At 41.1% G+C, this 19,504-nt stretch overlaps 2 long non-coding RNA genes across 2 annotated transcripts in view; one reads left to right on the top strand and one right to left on the bottom strand.

Annotated features, from left to right (window-relative positions):
- The window catches only part of LOC309847414, a 313,317-nt gene that overhangs the window by 177,801 nt on the left and 116,012 nt on the right, over positions 1-19,504 (top strand). The window lies entirely within an intron of this gene.
- The window catches only part of LOC309847410, a 42,088-nt gene continuing 23,679 nt past the window's right edge, over positions 1,096-19,504 (bottom strand). The window contains exons 2-3 of the long non-coding RNA XR_014302435.1: positions 2,901-3,135; positions 1,096-2,781 (exon numbers count right to left, since the gene is read on the bottom strand). This is a non-coding gene — a long non-coding RNA (uncharacterized lncRNA). The remainder of the gene's footprint in view (positions 2,782-2,900; positions 3,136-19,504) is intronic.

The raw sequence follows: 19,504 nt of genomic DNA, 5'->3' as shown, positions 1-19,504 counted from the left end.
TATGTTATATGCCTGGAACTAATATATTATTATATGTCAATTATACCTCAACAAAAAATAAAAAGCACTTAAAATTGGAAGATTTCAAAGACCAAAACACATTAAAGACATTAAGGTAATGTCTTATTATATTACTGTTTGATGTTAGATCCCAAATACCTATTCCAAGTATCTGTACAGGTAGCTTGTATCAGACTAATCCTCTTGCCAGTAATAATTAAAAATTGCACAGAGGAATAGATCTCAGGCAGATAATGGGCTGATGATACAGAGGCCAGAGCTTCAGGCCTTGGAGAATAGTTCTAAATTGAGAGAAAAAAATCCAGAAATTTTGGGATAGCCAAATAGGGATAAACCTCAAAATCTGCATAAAGATTCCCCTTAAATTCTTGAGTGACTCCTTAACTGCATACAATTCCCAGGATGCTTTCCTCTAAGCATCATTTGGAAGGCTAAAAAGCTGAGTGAAAAGTTCAACAGAGTCTGGTATTTAATTCTCACCAAGGAATTTATGAAATACCTGGAGATTTCCATTGGAATCCCAGAGGGTGCAGGGCTTAGGGGTTAAGATATAGCCCAATGTTAAGGGCTATGTCCTAGGACGAGGGGCAAAAACCAAAATAGAACTCCCTTAGAAAAGCCTAAAGCCAAGATCTCACAGGATCATTCACTCTCAAATTTCTGATTCACAGAAACTATGTGAAATAATAACTGTTAATTGTTTTAAGTCGCTGAGTTTGGAGTTAATTTGTTACATGGTTATAGATGATTTATACTCCTGCCAAGGGCAGAACCAGTGTTCATCAGAAGCAACTGCCTGGGGACGCCTGGGTGGCTCAGTTGGTTAAGCAGCTGCCTTCGGCTCAGGTCATGATCCCAGCGTCCTGGGATTGAGTCCCACATCGGGCTCCTTGCTCAGCGGGGAGCCTACTTCTCCCTCTGCCTCTGCTGCCACCCGGCCTGCCTGTGCTCTCTCTCTCTGGCAAATAAATAAATAAAATCTTAAAAAAAAAAAAAAAGAAGCAACTGCCTGGATGGCAGGTGTGTGTGTGTGTGTGTGTGTGTGTGTGTGTGTGTGTGTGTGTGTGTCTAAGTATGAAAGTGTGCCTCTGTGTGTGACCATCTGTGTGCACCTGTGAATGTGTGCGTTCATGTGTGCCTGTGTGACTGACTGTGGGTCTCCCAGTGGTGCTGTGTGCTTCCAGATGCTGGGTGTGGGTGTGGGCTCCTCCCAGTATGGTGACCAGTGCTTTGCTGACCAAGGACCATCGAAGTCCAGTGAAAGTGTCAGAAACTCATCCTCTACTCCCCTTCTCCCTGGGAGCAACTTGAGAACAAAGAAAGAGAGAGAGGGGAGAAGAAAGGAAGAAAGGAAAGAAGGAAGGAAGGGAGGAGGAATAAAGACTGGACAAAGGGTTAGTTATCTAAGACATGCAGGAAAGGCCCAAAAAAGTAATTACCAGCCAACAATGCCTATTTTTATTTCTTCCTGATCAAAAAATATCCCCGCCCATCCAGATGACTGATATAGAGAGCGCTTCTATAGAATGCCTGCCCCGCCAGAGGAACGCCCCCCTTGCCTGGCCTAGTCTTTGGGAGCCAAAGGCAGCCAGGCCTGGTTCCCAAGCTAATCCTCCATGGGCTGGGAATTCTGATGGGAGCAGCCAGTGTGCCCAGCTGGACTGAGGGTCCTAGAGGACTGTGGGGCCAGGACCCATTAGAGGCTCCCACAAGGAGGGCACTTGGAGAAGGAGGACCTGTACAGTGCCAGAGAGAGCAGGTCAGCACAGCCCCAATTCCTGCAGGCCCCCATTTTCAGCTCTAGCCCTCAAGCACCTTGACTCTACTTCCTGCCTCTGAATTCTGCAAGTCTCTCTTGAACCCCCACAGTAAACTGTGTCTGTCTTAAACTAGCCTGAGCCCCAAAGAGCTCTGTGGGTGATTATCAGTAAGACGGCTCCCAACAATTCCTCCTATCTCCTTATGTAGAGGCTACACCCCCCTGCAGGAGGGTGTTCTGTTGCTATAAGAAAACCACCCCAAATTCAGTGATGTAAAACAACTACCATTTTCTTGTGTTCATGGATTCTGTGAGCCAGGAATTAAGCTGGTGCCTGGCGGCTCATCTCTGCTCCACTGTGAGCAGACTGAGGTCTCAGCCAGGTAGACGGTCATAGTTCGAGGTAACTTCATGGTTGAGGGTTGGAATTATCTGGAGGCTTTATCACTGGCATGATTGGCACCTTGGTGGGAAGACTCAAAGTTGGGGCTCAGTCTGGGTTCTCAACCTGAGAATCTAATCATGGTCTCTTCATGTGGTGTGGGCTCCTCCCAGGATGGTGGCCAGGTTCTGGAGAGTGTCCTGCAAGAGAGCAAGTGTCCCAAGAAGCCACACAGACTCTTATGACTCAATCTTGGGAGCCACCCAGCATCACTCCCACCATATTCTGTTGGTCAAAGCAGTCATGAACCATTCTAGATTCAAAGGGAATGATGGAATCCACCTCTCAGTGTGAGGTTTGTCAGAAAGCCTGTAGCCATTTTTAAAAACCACCACAGTTTACTCTCAGACCGAAGTATTTACATTCATTCTTCCCATATGCAAAATACACACCCCGCCTTGCAAATCACACCCCCCCTTCAAGTCTTATCCTATTATGGCACTGGTCTCAGGTTCAAGATCCAGAATTTAAATCCAGTATCCAAATCAGGTACAGGGGCAAGTAAGTTCTTCAGGTGCAGGTCTTGGTTTGACTTTGTGATTTCTCTTGATCTGAAGACCTACAAATGGAGGAGATGCATTAGCTGTACTCTACCACCCAGAATTTGATGGAGGAACAGGCACGGGTTTAATGCAGTCAACAGTACCATTCTGATAAAGAATGGGACATGACACTCACCATAGTGACCAGAGGACCATAAGGATTCTAACATCCAGCTGAGCACATGTTGTTTCTTGATTAGGGTCCAATCCTGTTCCCTGGGACTGATTCCCTGCAGCTTGGGTTCTGTCCTGAGTCATCCTTCCTTTGCCATAGGAAATAGCCTCTGTTCACAGCGGTTCTCTCAGCCTGCTTTCTATCCATAGAAGTTTGGGGATCCAAAAACATCTTTTCATTTTGTTCTTTCTATGTCCTGTTAAGTCCAAACTAGTATCAGAATTACATCATTTTTGAAAAAAACCTCATGGGTGTCTTATGTATCAACTAATAAATCCACTTTTTTAAAAAAAATTTTATTTATTTATTTGAGAGAGAGAGATATCACAAAGTAGGCAGAGAGGCAGGCAGAGAGAGAGGAGGAAGCAGGCTCCCTGCTGAGCAGAGAGCCCGATGCAGGGCTTGATCCCAGGACCGTGAGATCATGACCTGAACCGAAGGCAGAGGCTTTAACCCACTGAGCCACCCCGGTGCCCCTAAATCCACTTTTTAGATAAAATCCAAACACCTAGAAATCTCAACATGACTCCTTTTTTTAAAAAAGATTTTATTTATTTGCAGAGAGATACTATAAATATATTTAATATATTAATATTATACAATTATATGTTATATTAATATATCATTACTATATTAATATTAATATATAAATAAATATAAATATATTTGTTTTATTTGACAGAGAGAGATACAGTGAGAGAGGGAACACAAATAGGGGGAGTGGGAGAGGAAGAAGCAGGCCTCCAGCAGAGCAGGGAGCCGATGCGGAGCTCGATGCCAGGACCCTGGGATCATGACCTGAGCCAAAGGCAGAGGCTTAACCCACTGAGCCACCCAGGGGCCCCGACGGGGAGGATATTCAAAGCACATCCTTGGGAAGGCCTTTTGTGGGCTTCCAACTGAATTCTTAACAAACGGTTTTACAGTCCACCTCGGCCCATCTTCACCATGAGACTGTGTTTTCCTGACAGTATCCTGGATTTTTTTTTTTTTTAAGACTTAGTTTGACAGAGAGAGACACAGCAAGAGAGGGAACACAAGCAGGGGGAGTGGGAGAGGGAGACGCAGACTCCCTGCGGAGCAGGGAGCCTGATGTGAGGCTTTAACCCAGGATCCTGGGATGATGACCTGACCCGAAAGCAGACGCTTAGTGACTGCCACACCCAGGCGCCCCAATACCCTGGATTTGATCTGAGGATCTTTCTTACCTTGAGACACTTTTAATGTGGAAAAACTGGCTGGGACACTTATGTCTCCTCTTAATGGCTACTTGAAAACCAAGTAGCTCCTTTACCAACTCTCTCCTCTCTCCTTTTATTGTGCACAGCTAGAAGCCAGGCAGCACCTCCAACACTTCCTGAAAACTGCCTTAGCCAGATCCATGAGTTCATTTTATTTTATTTCATTTTATACAAAACGGTATATTTATTATTTTCCACTTTGCCAAGGTGACAGTTTTCCTACATGTCCTACCGCTACATAATAAAGATACCTTTTCCTCCAGCTTCCAATTACACATTCTTTGCTTTCCTTCAAGTCCTGAGCTGTAGCTCCTTCCAGGTCCACCATGCTTCTGCCTACTGCTCAATCCCCAGCTTAATGTCACATGTTCTGTCTCATGCGTTAAGAGAGCACTCTGCTTGCAGATACCAAATCCTGTTCTGCTTCCTTGTGCGATAGGGACACTCCACCCTCAATTTCTTGGTGTAAAACCATCAATGAAAGAGACTTATGCATTCTCTGGGTCAGGAATTTGGACTGAGCATGGGAAGGCTGGCTTGTCTCCACCCACAACTCCTGGAGTTTCAGTAAGCATGACTCAGATGGCTGCAGTGACTCAAGCACAGAAGGAGCGGAGGGCTGGAGGCTTCCTCACGCATGTAGCTGAAGTCTGGAATGGAATGCCTCAATGGCTGGATTCAGCCGGAATTCCCAATTGAGAATTTATGCAGGATCTCTTCCTGGGCTTGTGCTTCTCCCAGCGTGAGAGGGAGTAACATGACAGGAAGCATCAGAACTGAGAACATTCTAAAAGAACAAGGCAGAAGCTGCATGGCACCTTCAAAATCACATAGCATCCCTTCCACTATATCTACGCACTGAAGCCCTCCAGATGCAAAAGGAGGGCACAGAGACTCCAACTCTCAAAGGGAATGGTCTCAAAGAATTTGTAGCCATCTTTAAACTTCTACACAGGTGCAGGCTATGTCCTCTTCTATTGAACCTGTGTTGGCTTTGTGACTTCCTTTGATCAACAGAATGTTCAGCTCTAAATTTATAGAGTGCAGGGTATATTGCTCAAGAAAAAACACATATTAAGAGAGAGAGTACAGGGACGCCTGGGTGGCTCAGTGGGTTAAAGCATCTGCCTTCGGCTCAGGTCATGATCTCAGGGTCCTGGGATGGAGCCCTGCATCCGGCTCTCTACTCGGCGGGGAGCCTGCTTCTCCCTCCTCTCTCTCTGTCCGTCTCTCTGCCTACTTGTGATCTCTGTATGTCAAATAAATAAATAAAATCTTTAAAAAACCACTTAAAAAGAGAGAGAGAGAGGGAGGGAGGGAGGGAGAGAGACACAGAGAGAGAGAACATGGAAAAAGAGAGGCCAATGGAGGAGAACTAAGAGTCCTAGCCAATAACTAGTCTGGGTTCCAGCATGTGAATGAGATGACTTAGACTTTCTATCTCTACCCACCTGTTGGCTGAATGCAGCCAAACCATTCCTGCCGAGTCCTGCTCAAATTTCTGACCCACAGATTCATAGGTTAAAAAAATGCCATCTCTGTTCAGCCACTAACGTTTGGATAATTCAAATAGTGTAGCATCATTTGGTATTCTGTTTTCTCTATTTTGATTTCTAAATCATCTCAATACATTCTAGAAAAGAATTTGGTAAAACTGAACATCCAATCCTGATTTTAAAAGACTGGTTTGTAGGGGCGCCTGGGTGGCTCAGCTGGTTGATCTCGTTCTTGATTTGGGCTCAGGTCATGATCTCAGTGTCCTGGGATCAGCCTGGGTTGGGCTCTGTGCTCAGTGCAAGTCAGCTTGGGATTCTCTTACTCTTCTTCTGCCCCATCCTGTTTGCACTCTGCCTCTCTTAAAAAAAAAAAAAAAAGGAAAAAAAAAAGACTACCTCTTAGTAAGCCAGGCATTGAAGGATGTTTCACTAACTTGAAAAAGAATATCTATTTTTTTTTGGAAGGGGTGAGAGGGGCAGAGGGAGAGGGAGAAAGAATCTTAAGCAGGCTCCATGCCTAGCATGTGAGCCCGACTTGGGGCTCAATCTCACAACCCTGAGATCATGACCTGACCCCAAAATCAAGAATCAGATGCTTATGGGGCATCTGGGTGGGTTAAGCAGCTGCATTCGACTCAGGTCATGATCCCAGGGTCCTGGGATCAAGGCCCATATCCAGCTCCCACTCAGAGGGGAGGCTGCTTCTCCCTCTGCCCCTCCCCCTGTCCATGCACTTTCTCTCTCTCTCTCAAATAAATAAATAGAAATCTTAAAAAAAAAAAAAAAAGAGTCAGAACCTTAACCAACTGAGTTACCTAGGCACCCCAAGAATATCTATTTTAAACCAACAGCTGGGGGCGCCTGGACAGCTCAGTCATTAAGCGTTTGCCTTTGTCTCAGGTTATGATCCCAGGATCCTGGGATCGAGCCCCACATTGGGCTCTCTGCTCAGTGGAGAGCCTGCTTCTCCCTCTCCCTCTGCTGCTCCCCCTGCTTGTGTTCTCTCTCTTGCTGTCTCTCTCTGTCAAATAAATAAATAAATAAAATCTTAAAAAAACAAGGAGCTTAAAAAAAAAAAAACCCAGCAGATAGTATTATCCTAATGATAAAACACTAGAGGAATTTCCAGGAAAGCTGTAAATTAGAAAATCTGAATAAAATCCTTATCATTTTCTATTATTTGGAAGTTTCAAATACCCACAATAAAACTCAAACACAACAATGAAGTTTAATGTTGGGAAAGAAGGAAGCAGAATTATGCTTTCAAATATGTAACTATGTAACTAGAAACTCCAAGATGATGATCTTAAAATGATTACATATAGATAATTTAAAAAAATTTATTTGTAAATTTTTAAAGATTTTATTTATTTATTTGACAGACAGATCACAAGTAGGCAGAGAGGCAGGCAGAGAGAGAGAAGGAAGCAAGCTCCCCGCGGAGGAGAGAGCCCGACATGGGGCTGGATCCCAGGACCCTGGGATCATGACCCCAGCTGAAGGTAGAGGCTTTAACCCACTTATCCACCCAGGCGCGCCTAGTTGGATACCTCTTTGAGTTTGCCAGTTAGTAAAGAAATACCTAAAACAACAGGTTTTTAAAAATACATATATTCCAGCAATGCCTGTTGTAAAACATTGCAGAAAAGTATTTTCATTTGAGATAGCACCAAAAACGTAAAAAACAACAACAAAAAAAACCCTAACTCTATTAGTACTCTACTAATGTGTAACAAATCATGCCAAAAGCTTAGCAGCTCAAGACGACGATTCATTATTTTTGACAAAATTGTGGTGGACCTTGCAGGTCTCTGCTCTACACGACGTCAGCTCGCAGATTCTGGGGCTTCCACTGGGTTGGAACCTCCCAGATGGCGCCTCTACGGTCCTGGTGATTGATGCTGCTGTCAGCTTGCAGTTCGGTGGAGACTGGGGGCAGGCCGCTCATCACCTCAGAGCTTCTCCGGGAGGCACGGCTCCTCGCATGATGGCTGGTTTCCAAGAGGGGGCGCCAAAGAGCGAACATTCCAAAAGACTCACCCGCAAATCCTCTAAAAACCTAATCTCTGAAGTCCCAAAACAATTACTTCCACCGCATTGTATTGGTCAAGCGAGTCCAAAGACAGCAAGAAAAACAGCGATAACAGGAGGAGTGAAAATAACATCTTCAGACATCTTTATCACACAAAGTAATAGAAATCTCAACCAAAAAACGAGCAAGACCTATAGGAAGAAAACTACAAAAGCTTATTAACAAACTCTAAAGAGAAGCCAAATAAACAGTAGCAATAAATATGTAGAAAAGGTCATCATTCTTCCTAATTTAAAATTTAATATAAAACAATTCCAATAAAATTCATAGGAATGTTTTTGTCATGATGCATAATTTGATTCTAAAATTTTTGAGAAGAATAAATGAAAAGTGTATGGTGGTATTTTAATTCATAAAAGATAGTGGTAATAAGAGCCACACTGGATGGGTGCATAGATGGGTGAACAGACAGGAAGAATTTCTCAAACAGAACATAAATGAGAAGTGCTATATTTTCAGGGGAAAACTCTGTATCTGACATTATAAGCACGGATGAAAAAGTTAAATGGACAAAAGAAAGTATATGTGTTAAATGGACAAATGACAAATATTTATGTTACCTTTATTTTTTAAAAGATTTAGAGAGAGATAGAGACGAAACAAAAACACAGGGGAGCTGGAGAGGGAGAAGCAGGATCCCCGCTGAGCGGGATGCACAATGCAGGGCTCCAGGCTCCATCCCAGGACGCTGGGATCATGCCCTGAGCCAGGGTCAGATGCTTAAGGACTGAGCCACCCAGGCACCTCTATATATGTTATCTTCAGATGAAACAGGAATTTCTTGAATAAAAGACTCTTTTGAACTTAAAATGTATGCGGATCTAAAAGAACCATACAGAAATTTAAAAGTCAAATGATAAACTGGGGAATATCACAGCACAGGAGAAAAGATTAATATCCTGAACCTGTGAAGAACTCCTAACTCAGCAAGAAAAGGGCACAGAACAAGGACCCGCCAAACACCTGTGATGTGCGTGGCAGACACGAGTTGGTCAACTGTCTGTCTTCATGTGCTTAGCTTCTTGCCTGGGAGACACAACAAATAAACACAAACAAACATAACAATTTAACGTCAGGTTAAATAAGTGCTATCAAGGAAAGAAAAACAAGGTAAGGGGAACTTAAGAGAGGAACTAAACAGAGTTGATGGAGGGAGGAGGCGCCTGTTAGTCAGGGTGGGCAAAGCGGAGGCCTGAATACAATGAAGGAGAGGGATGCGCCTACTCAGGGGCTGAGGGGGGCATGTTCTAGGAAAAGGAAGCCAGTCTGGCAAGGCAGACAGAAGACTGAAGAGGTAAACAGAGTCCAATGATATAATCTTTCATTTGGCCTATAAGCCATTTTTTGTCATTTCCTACTCTTAGTAAATGTAATTTCTTTTTTTTTTTTTTAAGATTTTATTTATTTATTTGACAGAGAAAGGGACAGACAGTAAGAGAGGGAACACAAGCACGGGGAGTGAGAGAGGGAGAAGCTGGCTTCCCGACAAGCAGGGAGCCCGATGCGGGGCTCCATCCCAGGACCCTGGGATCATGACCTGAGTCGAAGGCAGATGCTTAATGACTGAGCCATCCAGGGGTCCCTAAATGTAATTTCTAGTGACAGCCTTAGAACATTCTAGTATGTGTATGTCCGAAGGTTTAATACATATATTAACCACTCTCTTACAGTTAGATGTGCTGTTAGTGTTCGATCCAAATTGTTAGATCCAATTTTGAACTACCGTAAATAGGGCTCTGATGAATAGCTTTTGCATAAATCATTTTTGCGTTTCAGAGAAACACTTTTTGGATAGAGAATATCGGTTTATTTGACCCTTTTATAACACTCTCACTAATGCCCCATAATCATGTTTGATATCCACTCGAGTTGTCCCTTTTGTGAATTCTGCTCACATTATGAATTTCCCATTTATCTACTGGTGATTTTTCTTACTAAATTTTATCTTAAGTTTTTAATTTTAATTCCAGTTAGTTAATGTACAGTGTTATATTAGTTTCAAGTGTACAATAGAGTGAATCAACAGTTAACACATCACCGGTAGTCATCACAACAAGGGCACTCCTTAACCCCCATCATCTGTTTAACCCATTCCTCCCAAACACCCCCTGCCCCCATAACCATCAGTTTGTTCTCTATAGCTAAGAGTCTGTTTCTTGGTTTGTCTCTCTTTTTCCCCTTTGTTCATTTGTTTTGTTTCTTAAATTCCACATATGAGTGAAATCATATGGTATTTGTCTTTCTCCGACTTATTTTGCTTATCATAATACTCTCCAGCTACATCCTTGTCATTGCAAATGGCTGAATAATATCTCATTGTGTATATATACTACGTCTTCTTTAACCATTCGCCAATCCATGGACACTTGGGCTGCTTCCATACCTTGGCTATTGTAAATAATGCTGCTATAAACAGAGGGTTGCGTGTATCTGCTGAATTAATGTTTTTTATTCTTTGAGTAAATACCCAGTAGCAGGATTGCTGGATCATAGGGTAATTCTTTTTTTTTTTTTTTAACAGAATGTGTATCTTTTTTTTTTTTAAGATTTTATTTATTTATTTGACAGACAGAAATCACAAGTAGGCAGAGAAGCAGGCAGAGAGAGAGAGGAGGAAGCAGGCTCCGCGCTGAGCACAGAGCCCAATGCAGGGCTCGATCCCAGGACCCTGAGATCACGACCTGAGCCAAACGCAGAGGTTTAACCCACTGACCCACCCAGGTGCCCAGGGTAATTCTATTTTAACGTTTTTGAGGAACCTCCATACCATTCTCCACAGGGGCTACACCAGTTTGCATTCTCCACATCCTTACCAACACCTGTTTTTTCTTGAGTTTTTGATTTTAGCCATTCTGAATCTTGACTTCAGCTCAGGTCATGATCTCAGGGTGGTGGGATTGAGCCCTGCATTGGGCTCTGTGCTCAGCAGGGAGTCTACTTGAGATTCTCTCCCTCTCCCTCTGCTCCTCCCTCAACTCACATGCTCTCTTTCTCTAAAATAAGTAAATAATATTTTAAAAATAAAGTCTATTTTGTCTGAGATAAGCATTGCTATTCCAGCTTTCTTCTGATATCCAGTTGTATGATAAATATTTCTCCATCCCCTCACTTTCAACCTGCAGGTGACTTCAGGTCTAAAATGGGTCTCTTGTAAGCAGCATATAGATGGGTCTTGGTTTTTTTATCCATTCTGTCACCCTGTGTTTTTTGTTTGTTTGTTTGTTTGTTTGTTTTGATTGGAGTATTCAGTCCACTGACATTCAAAGTTATTATTGATAGATATGTATTTGTTGCCATTATCTTACCTGTTTTGTGGTTATTTCTGAAGATTTTCTCTAATCATTTCTTGTCATTCTCTCTTTCATGGTTTGCTCACTTTCTTTAGTTAAATATTTGGATTTCTTTCTCTTTATTCTTTGCATATTTTTAGTGGGTTTTGATTTGTGGTTACCATTAGTTTTGTATGTAACATTTTCTGCATATAACAGTCTATATTAAACTGATGGTCATTTGAGTGCAAATCTGTTCTTTACTCTTCCCCACATTTTAGGTATATGGTGTCATGTTTTACATCCTTTTATTTTGTGAGTTCCTTGACTGGCTCCCTTCGGACTTGGAAATTTTCTGCTAAAAAATTCTCTGATAGCCTTATGGCATTTCCCTTGTATGTAATGTCTTCTTTCATCTTGCTGCTTTAAAATTTTTTCTTTATGAGTATATTTTGCCCTTTTATTTATGATATGTCTTGGTGTGGATCTGCTTCTGCTGATATTGTTGGGGGTTCTCTGTGAACCCTGGATCTGGTTATGTTTCCTTCCTTAACTAGGGAATTTTTTAGGTATTATCTCTTCAAATAAATTTTCTGCCCCCTTTTCTCTCTCTCCTTCTGGGACTCCTCTAATGTGAATGTTATTATACTTGATGGAGTCATTGAGTTCTTTAAGACTATTCTCGTTTTGCATAATTCTCCTTTCTTTTGTTCAGCTTCATTATCTTTCATTACTCAGTCTTTTAGGTGATTAAGTCCTTTCTCTGCTTCTCCCAGCCTGTTGTTCATGCCATCAGATGTGTTTCTTAGGGGGGCCTGGGTGGCTCAGTAGGTTAAGCCTCTGCCTTCTGCTCAGGTCATGATCCCAGGGTCCTGGGATTGAATCTCACATCGGGCTCCTTGTCCAGCAGGGAGCCTGCTTCTCTCTCTGCCTCTGCCTGCCACCCACTCTGCCTGCTTGTGCTCTCTCTCTGACAAATAAATAAAATCTCTTAAAAAAATTCTTTAAAAAATGTGTTTCTTATTTCACTTATTGAGCCCTTTATTTCTGCTATGTTATTCCTTAACTCTATGTTAACGATCTCACTGGTGTCTTCCACTCTTTTTTTTTCTAAGTCCAGTGAATATCTTTATAATCATTACTCTAAATTTTCTATCAGGTATGTTACTTATGTCTGTTTCACATAAATCTCTGGTCCTGTTCTTTCATTTGGGACTAATTCTTCTGTCTTTCTTTTGTCTAACCTCTGTGCCTGTTTCTCTGTGTTAGGAAAGTCAGTTATATCTACTGTTCTTTAGGGCAATGTCTTTTTTTAAAAAGATGATTTATTTATTTATTTGACAGAGAGAGAGAGAGAAAGCGCAAGAGAGGGAACACAAGAAGAGGGAGAGGTCCTGTAGTACCCTGCTGTGTAATGAAGAAGAGGTCCTTTAGTACCCTGCTGTGTAATGTCCCCTGTTCTCCAGGGTCTGACACTTTAGGCAGTATCTGCAATGTGTGCTGTGTGTGCTCTGCTCTTTTGCCCTGGCCAATTTTTCCTTCAGCCAGTCATCTACAGAGGTTCTCTTTGCCTGTTGTAGGCAGTGTTTTGTCCCTGGCCTGAATATGGTGCATCTAGCTAGGTGTGTTCTGATCTGCTTGTGCTGGTCTATTGCCACTGCCACCAGAACCGAGACCTTACAAAACTCCCTGGTTGGGAATGGTGTAGACAGGGGTTTGGGCCAGTCTTCTGGTGGAGGGGGCCCACCAAACTGGGACTGAGGCAAACATGACTGGGAAGCATGATTCCACTTGGGGGGGGCGGGGCTTGGTGTAAGTAAGTTAGGTAGCAAGTGTTGGTGATGCACTGGTTTCTGCAGGTAGCCCCCTGTTTACGCTGCGAGGCAGGGGAGGGAACTGGTGTGGGACAGTTCCTTTGTTCCAAGAGGGGTCTCTCTATGAACATTGCCTCTCTGGGACACATTCTGAGATGAGCAACTAACCTTCCCACTGTGTGCCCCAGGTGCCCTTCCAATCACTGTTTCCATGCTGTATATCTGTGGGTTGTCTGCTTGCCTTCTCCCCAAGAGCAGTGCAATGCCTTCAAGGGTCTAACCCTGCCAAGCCCATGGATCTTTAAAAACTCCAAACTTTAAGTCCCACTGCTTGCTAGAAGTCATGAAATCAGCCCCTCTAGCTTTCCAAGCCAATTGTTATGGGGATTCATTTTCCCACTGCGTTCCCATGTGCTAGTCTCTCTTCTATCCTTCTCCATGACCACAGCTCCCTCCCCACCATGGAGTCATGATCTGTTCTTCTCCCAAACCATGACTATGCACTTCTTCTTGCCTCCTTCAATGTGGCCTCTTCTCCACCTTTAGTTGTGGAGTTTGTTCTGCCAGACTTCTTGTTGATTTCTGGGGGTATTTAGGATGACTTGGTAGTTATCCAGTTGTATTTGTGGGGTGAGGTAAGCCTAAAGTCCTCCTACTCTACCACCATTTCCCCTCACTACTTACTTATCAAATTTTAGAAACACTTTCATAGTAAAATGATAACCCCTATGTCATACTGTTTGGAAAAGACTATATTCGCCCTGTAATTTATGGCCGAAAGGAAGTGACAATATGCATCCAGTGCCTGGAAGATGTGGGCTTAGTGAAATCTTGTCCATTAGTTATTCATTTATTCAGGACACGTGGCAATCTGATTTATGGTGGTGTACACCCTCAGGGCCCAGCCACCTGTGCCTGTGATGTCAACAAGTCACTAAGAATCTATGTATCTGGGCTAATCATCTCTGACATGGACAAGATGAAGCACTCCAGCTATGGACTGTGTGTTTGTATCCTCTCCAAAAGTCCTATGTCAAAGGCCTAGCCAACAGTATGATGGCATTTGATAGTGGCGTCCTTGGGAAATAATTAGGTTTAGAAGAAATCATGGGTTGGGGTTCTATGATGAGATTAGTGCCCTTATTAGTAGAGGAAGGAACATCAAAGCTTTCTCTTTCTCCAATATGTGAGGACATGGCACAAAGGCAGCTGTCCGCAGGCCAGAAAGAGCTCTTTCACCAGAATGTGAGTGTGCTGGCATCCTGATCCGGGACTTCCAGCCTCCAAGTCTGTAAGAAAAAGCAATTTCTGTTGTTTAAGCCACACAATCTGTGTTATTTTGTTAGGGCTGCCTGAGATGACTGATGCAACTCTACTAGGGGTTCACCATGGGTCATGCTTAACTCTTTGGGGGGAATTCATTTGTTACTCATACCAAAAAAATGAAACTTTTCAAGTGTCTTCAGCCGAGTAGCTAAAGTGTAGGAGACTCACGCAGAGTAAAGCCCGAAAGCACCACTGGAAAGCATCCAGAGCACTAAGTGTCATTAGCTTTCCTGCATGGCCAGGAAACTACTTCAGGGATATTTCAAAATAAAGAGAATTTCAGGCATTTTGAACGATGGAAATAACCCAGGATTTAGCACAGAACCTTTAATGTTGGCTATTTGGAAGGATACCGTCCATTTGGATGCATAAAATCCAGGGTATGAGTTAAGAAAATTGGTCTTACCAATTTCTCTTATCATGTAACTCATAGTCATTAATTTTTAAAAGCTGGTAAAGGAAAAACAACCATGTTATAGAAATAGTAGCAGGATGTTACTTTTAAGATAAAAGTCAGGGGTGCCTGGGTGGCTCAGTTGGTTAACTGACTGCCTTCAGCTCAGGACATGATCCTGGGTTCCTGGGATCGAGTCCTGGGAGTTCCTGGGATCGAGTCGGGCTCTTGCTCTGTGGGGAGCCTGCGTCTCCCTCTTGTTCTACTGCTCCTCCTCCTTGTTCTTTCTCTCTGTCAAATAAATAAATAAAATCTTGGGAAAAAAAAAGACAAAAGTCCTCTGATGAGTAAGAGAACTGTCTTTCCTGAATGTAGATGTAAGGGTTTTGATTTTATTAAATAACAAGTAATAAGAGAACCAATAAGGGCAGTAAAGGAATCTTAGCTATTAAGTCTCATTAAATTTGCATAATGATCTCTTGGAGCTTCACTTACTAATACTAACCTGATTAGCTTAAAAAAAAAAAAAAAGACAGAAACTCATCCCATCCTTCAAACAGCTGGGAAAGAGGAAGTTTTATTTCTATTATTTTTTAAAGATTTATTTATTTATTTATGAGAAAAAGAGAGAAGGAGCAAGGGGAGACACAAAAGGAAAGGGAATAGCAGGCTCCCCAATAAGCTGGGAGCCCGGAGTTGGGCTCTATCCTGGGACTCCAAGATCATGACCTGAGCTGAAAGCACACACTTAACCAAATGAGCCACCCAGGTGCCTCAGATGTTTGATTTTTAATTCCTGTGTTTGTTAAACATAATAGTAAACATTTAAAAACAGAAGAGGCAATTCCCGATGTATCAAATCAAAAGGACACATAAAATTTTCAAAGAAAAATATCCAAATTAAATTGTCTCAAAAAATCCCTTCTCTAATTTTTACAGCATAATTTGGGAATTACTGAATAGGAAAGAACCTAATGTAGTACACTGTAATTTTGAGGAAAATTCAAGACAATTGGATTGATCACTGTAGTGACTAGAGTAACTAATTTTAGATTAATGTTAGAGAGGTGTATGGTATAGGTCTCTGACATGCCAGTTTTAATATTTACCAAAGTTACTTCTATAAAAAGTTGGGCATCATATTTGTAACATTAAACTACATCCTCCTTTGTAATGTTGTTTCTAGATAATATCAAGGTACATATACATTATTTTTACATTTTTCTAGAACGTTAATTACAAGTATTGGGAGAGAGGGCTCACTTTATTGATTAATTTTGTGGTGAAAATATGCTATTTGTACTTTCTTCCAGTGTTTATTACCTAATATTTAGTAAGAGATAAACATTCACTGCAATATTTTATAAATTTATAGAAAGAGATAATGTCATGTAAATAACATACTATGGCTAAAGTATTTCTCATGATTGTTATTCATAGAATATCTCTCTTGAACTGATCTTCCACTGATGTTGAAAAGTTTGCATTGTAGCTGAAATATTTTTCATGTTAAATGTATTTATTGAATTTCTCTTCTCTGAATTTCTTTATGTTTGGCATATTAAGACTTTTTTCTCATATTTGTTCATATCAAGTCCGTTTTACCCCTTTTAAAAAAATTAAATTCAATTAGCTAACATAGTACATCATTAGATTTTGATGTAGTGTTCAATGATTCATTAGTTGCTTATGACACCCAGTACTCAGCACATCACATGCCCTCCTTAATGCCCATCACCTAGTTATCCCATTCCCCCCCATCTTCCTCTTTTATGAATCCTTGGTGTTGAATAAGGTAGCACTTAATGATGAAGTCTTTCCCACATTTCATACATTCATAGGGTCCCCCCAACCCTGGGCATGCATCCTCTGATGTGGAGTTACATATGCACTCTGACCAAAGAATTTACAACAGACATTACATTTGTAGGTTTTCTCTTCAGTATGAGTTCTCTCGTGTTGATTAAGATGTATACTTCTACTAAAAGGTTTACCACATATCACATATTGCATTTATAAGGTTTTTCTTGGTATGAATTCTTGGTGTCAAGTAAGATGTGTATTCTATCAGAAAATTTTCCCACATTCATCACATTCAAAGGGTTTTTCTCCAGTATGGATCCTCTTAAGTTGAGGATGCTATGACCTATGTTTATAGGCTTAGTTGTATTCAGTACAGTCATAAGATTTCTCTCCCACATTTATTCTCGGATGAAAAATAAGCTGAATGCTCTGAGTAAAAGTTTTCCTATATTTTTTATATTCAAATAGTTTTTCTCCACTATGAATCCTCTTATGTTGAATAAAGGATGATCTACAATTATAGACTTTGCCACATTTAGGGCACTGATAGAGTTTTACCCCAGTATGAACTCTGTGATGCAGAGTGAGATATGTACTTTAGTTAAGAGTCTTCCCACACTGATTATATTAATAAGCTTTCAGGGTGCCTGGGTGACTCAGTTGGTTATACATCTGACTCTTGATTTCGGCTCAGGGCATGATCTCAGGGTCATGAGATCAAGCCCCACCTCAGGCTCCATGCTGGGCATGGAGCCTACCTAAGACTCCCTCTTTTCCTCTCCCTTAGCGCCCCCCCACCCACTTGCATCCAAGTGTGCACACTCTCTCTTTAAAAATAATAATAATAATAGCCTTTCAATTCTGTGTGAATCTTCTGATGTCACATGATGTAAGTACTTTGACTATAAGCTTTTTCACATTCATTATAGTCATAGGGTTCCTCCCCAGTAGGACTCACTGAAGTAGGATGAGAGATAAGTCCCAGCTGAATGATGTTCACTTACATTATACTCATATGGTGTCTCTCTGAATATGTGTTGTATAAGGTGTGATCCCTATGAATGATCTCCCACAATTTCTGCATTTGTAGAACTTTTTTCCAATGCAAATTCTCTCGTGTTAATTAGGTGTAAAGGTATGACTAAAGGCCTTCTCACATTCTTTAACTTTAATTCTTTAAGATTTCACACCTACACCTGAAACTAATGTAATGTCATGTGTTGACTAGACTCAAAAAATTAAAACAAAAACAAAACAGTAACTCAAAAAGATGTACACACCTCTATGTTTATTACAGCATTGTTTACAATAGCCAAGACATGGAAACAACAGATGAATGGATGAAGAAAAAATATATATATATTACATATATATAGGATGCAATATTACTCAGCCATCAAAAAGAATGAGATCTTGCCATTTAAGACAACATGGATGGACCTAGAGAGTATTAAGCTAAGTGAAATAAGTCAGACAAAGAGATATAAATACCATATGATTTCATCTATATGTAGAACCTAAAAACAAAACAATGAAAAAAAAACAGAAATAGACTCATAAATATAGAAAATAAACTGGTGGTTCCTAGAGAGATGGGATGTAGGGGGATGGGCAAAGTAGGTGAAGGGGATTAAGACATACAAACTTCCAGCTATGAAACAAATAAGTCATGGAGATGAAAAGCACAACATAGAGGATATAGTCAGTAATATCATGATAGCACAGCTGTAAAATAAATAAGTCGTGGAGATGAAAAGTACAACATAGAGAATGTAGTCAGTAATACTGTAATAACACGGTTAAGACAGATTGGACTACATTTATTGTGAGCACTGAGTAATGTATAGAATTGTGGAGTCCATAGGTTGTACATCTGAAACCAATGTAACACTATATGTTAATTATACTTCAATAACAAAATACATACATACATAAGTATATGTATATACATAGGTGTACTATCACTGAATGTCTACCTATATTCATTACAACTGTAGACTTTGTCTCTGCTATGAGACAGTATGTCTCTGAAGTTCCAATATGTCTCTGAATTTGAGTAAGATATGTGATGCGGCTGAGGTGTTTTCCACATTTGTTATATTTGTAAGGCTTTTCACTTCTATAGCTTCTCTTTTGATTAATTAGGTTCTGGGTTGTATGAAGTTATTCTGTCATGTTACAGTTAAGCACCATGTAACCTTTAGGAATATGCTCCCCTGAAATAAGGTTTGGGTTTAAACTAAAGTCTCCCCCAAAAGTCATTACATTTAAGTACATTTTCCTGAATGAGGCTTTTTCTTACAGATGACAATCACTTACCACGTGAAATCTCCAGCAACACCCTAAGTAGTCACTAAGATCTGAGATTTCACGTGGGGAATACAAAGTGCCATCTAACTTGAGTTTTTTTCTTGCTATCTCATGGGGGAAAATCTTCAGAAATAATTTGCTTCAGATTTGAATATTTGGTTTGAGTTCTTATTTCTTGGTCTGAAAGAAATGATAAATGCAGAATCTCTGTAATGGAAGAAACTTCTATGGAGAAACTGAAGCATAAAGCAATTGTAAAATGTGTAAGTTTAATGGGCCTTGTCAGCTTTCAAATAATAATCTATATGAGTTACTTATGGAACTTTGACCACAGAGAATGAAAGCCATTGTGATAAATGCACAAGGAGTAAGCCAGGGATAAAAAGTGGTTACAGAGGGTCCAATAAGTTTATTAGATGGGGGAAAAGACTAAAAACAGTCCTTGATGGGGGTGCCTTGGTGGCTCAGTGGGTTAAAGTTTCTGCCTTTGGCTCAGGTCATGATCCCAGGGTCCTAGGATCGAGCCCTCAGCAGGGAGACTGCTTCCTGCCCCCTCTCTCTGCCTGCTTCTCTTCCTACTTGTGATCTCTCTTTGTCAAATAAACAAATAAAATCTTTAAAAAAAAAACCAAACAGTTCTTCATGGAGGATTGAAGGGTGACAACTGGGGCCATGGAAACTGAAGAGATAGTGGAAAGGAGAATTGTATGAGGAAGAACTAAGAGAAGGCAGAGAATGGCACAGCCCAACTCAACACAAAACCCAAGAGATGAGAGCATAGTTAAATGAGTGAGCAAAGGTATGACAGCAGGCACTTGAT

Source organism: Mustela nivalis, assembly GCF_964662115.1.
Source record: "Mustela nivalis genome assembly, chromosome: 14".
NCBI classification, from domain to species: domain Eukaryota; kingdom Metazoa; phylum Chordata; class Mammalia; order Carnivora; family Mustelidae; genus Mustela; species Mustela nivalis.
Note: the sequence above shows the minus strand (reverse complement) of the source record. Positions and strands in the feature narration are given on the sequence as shown.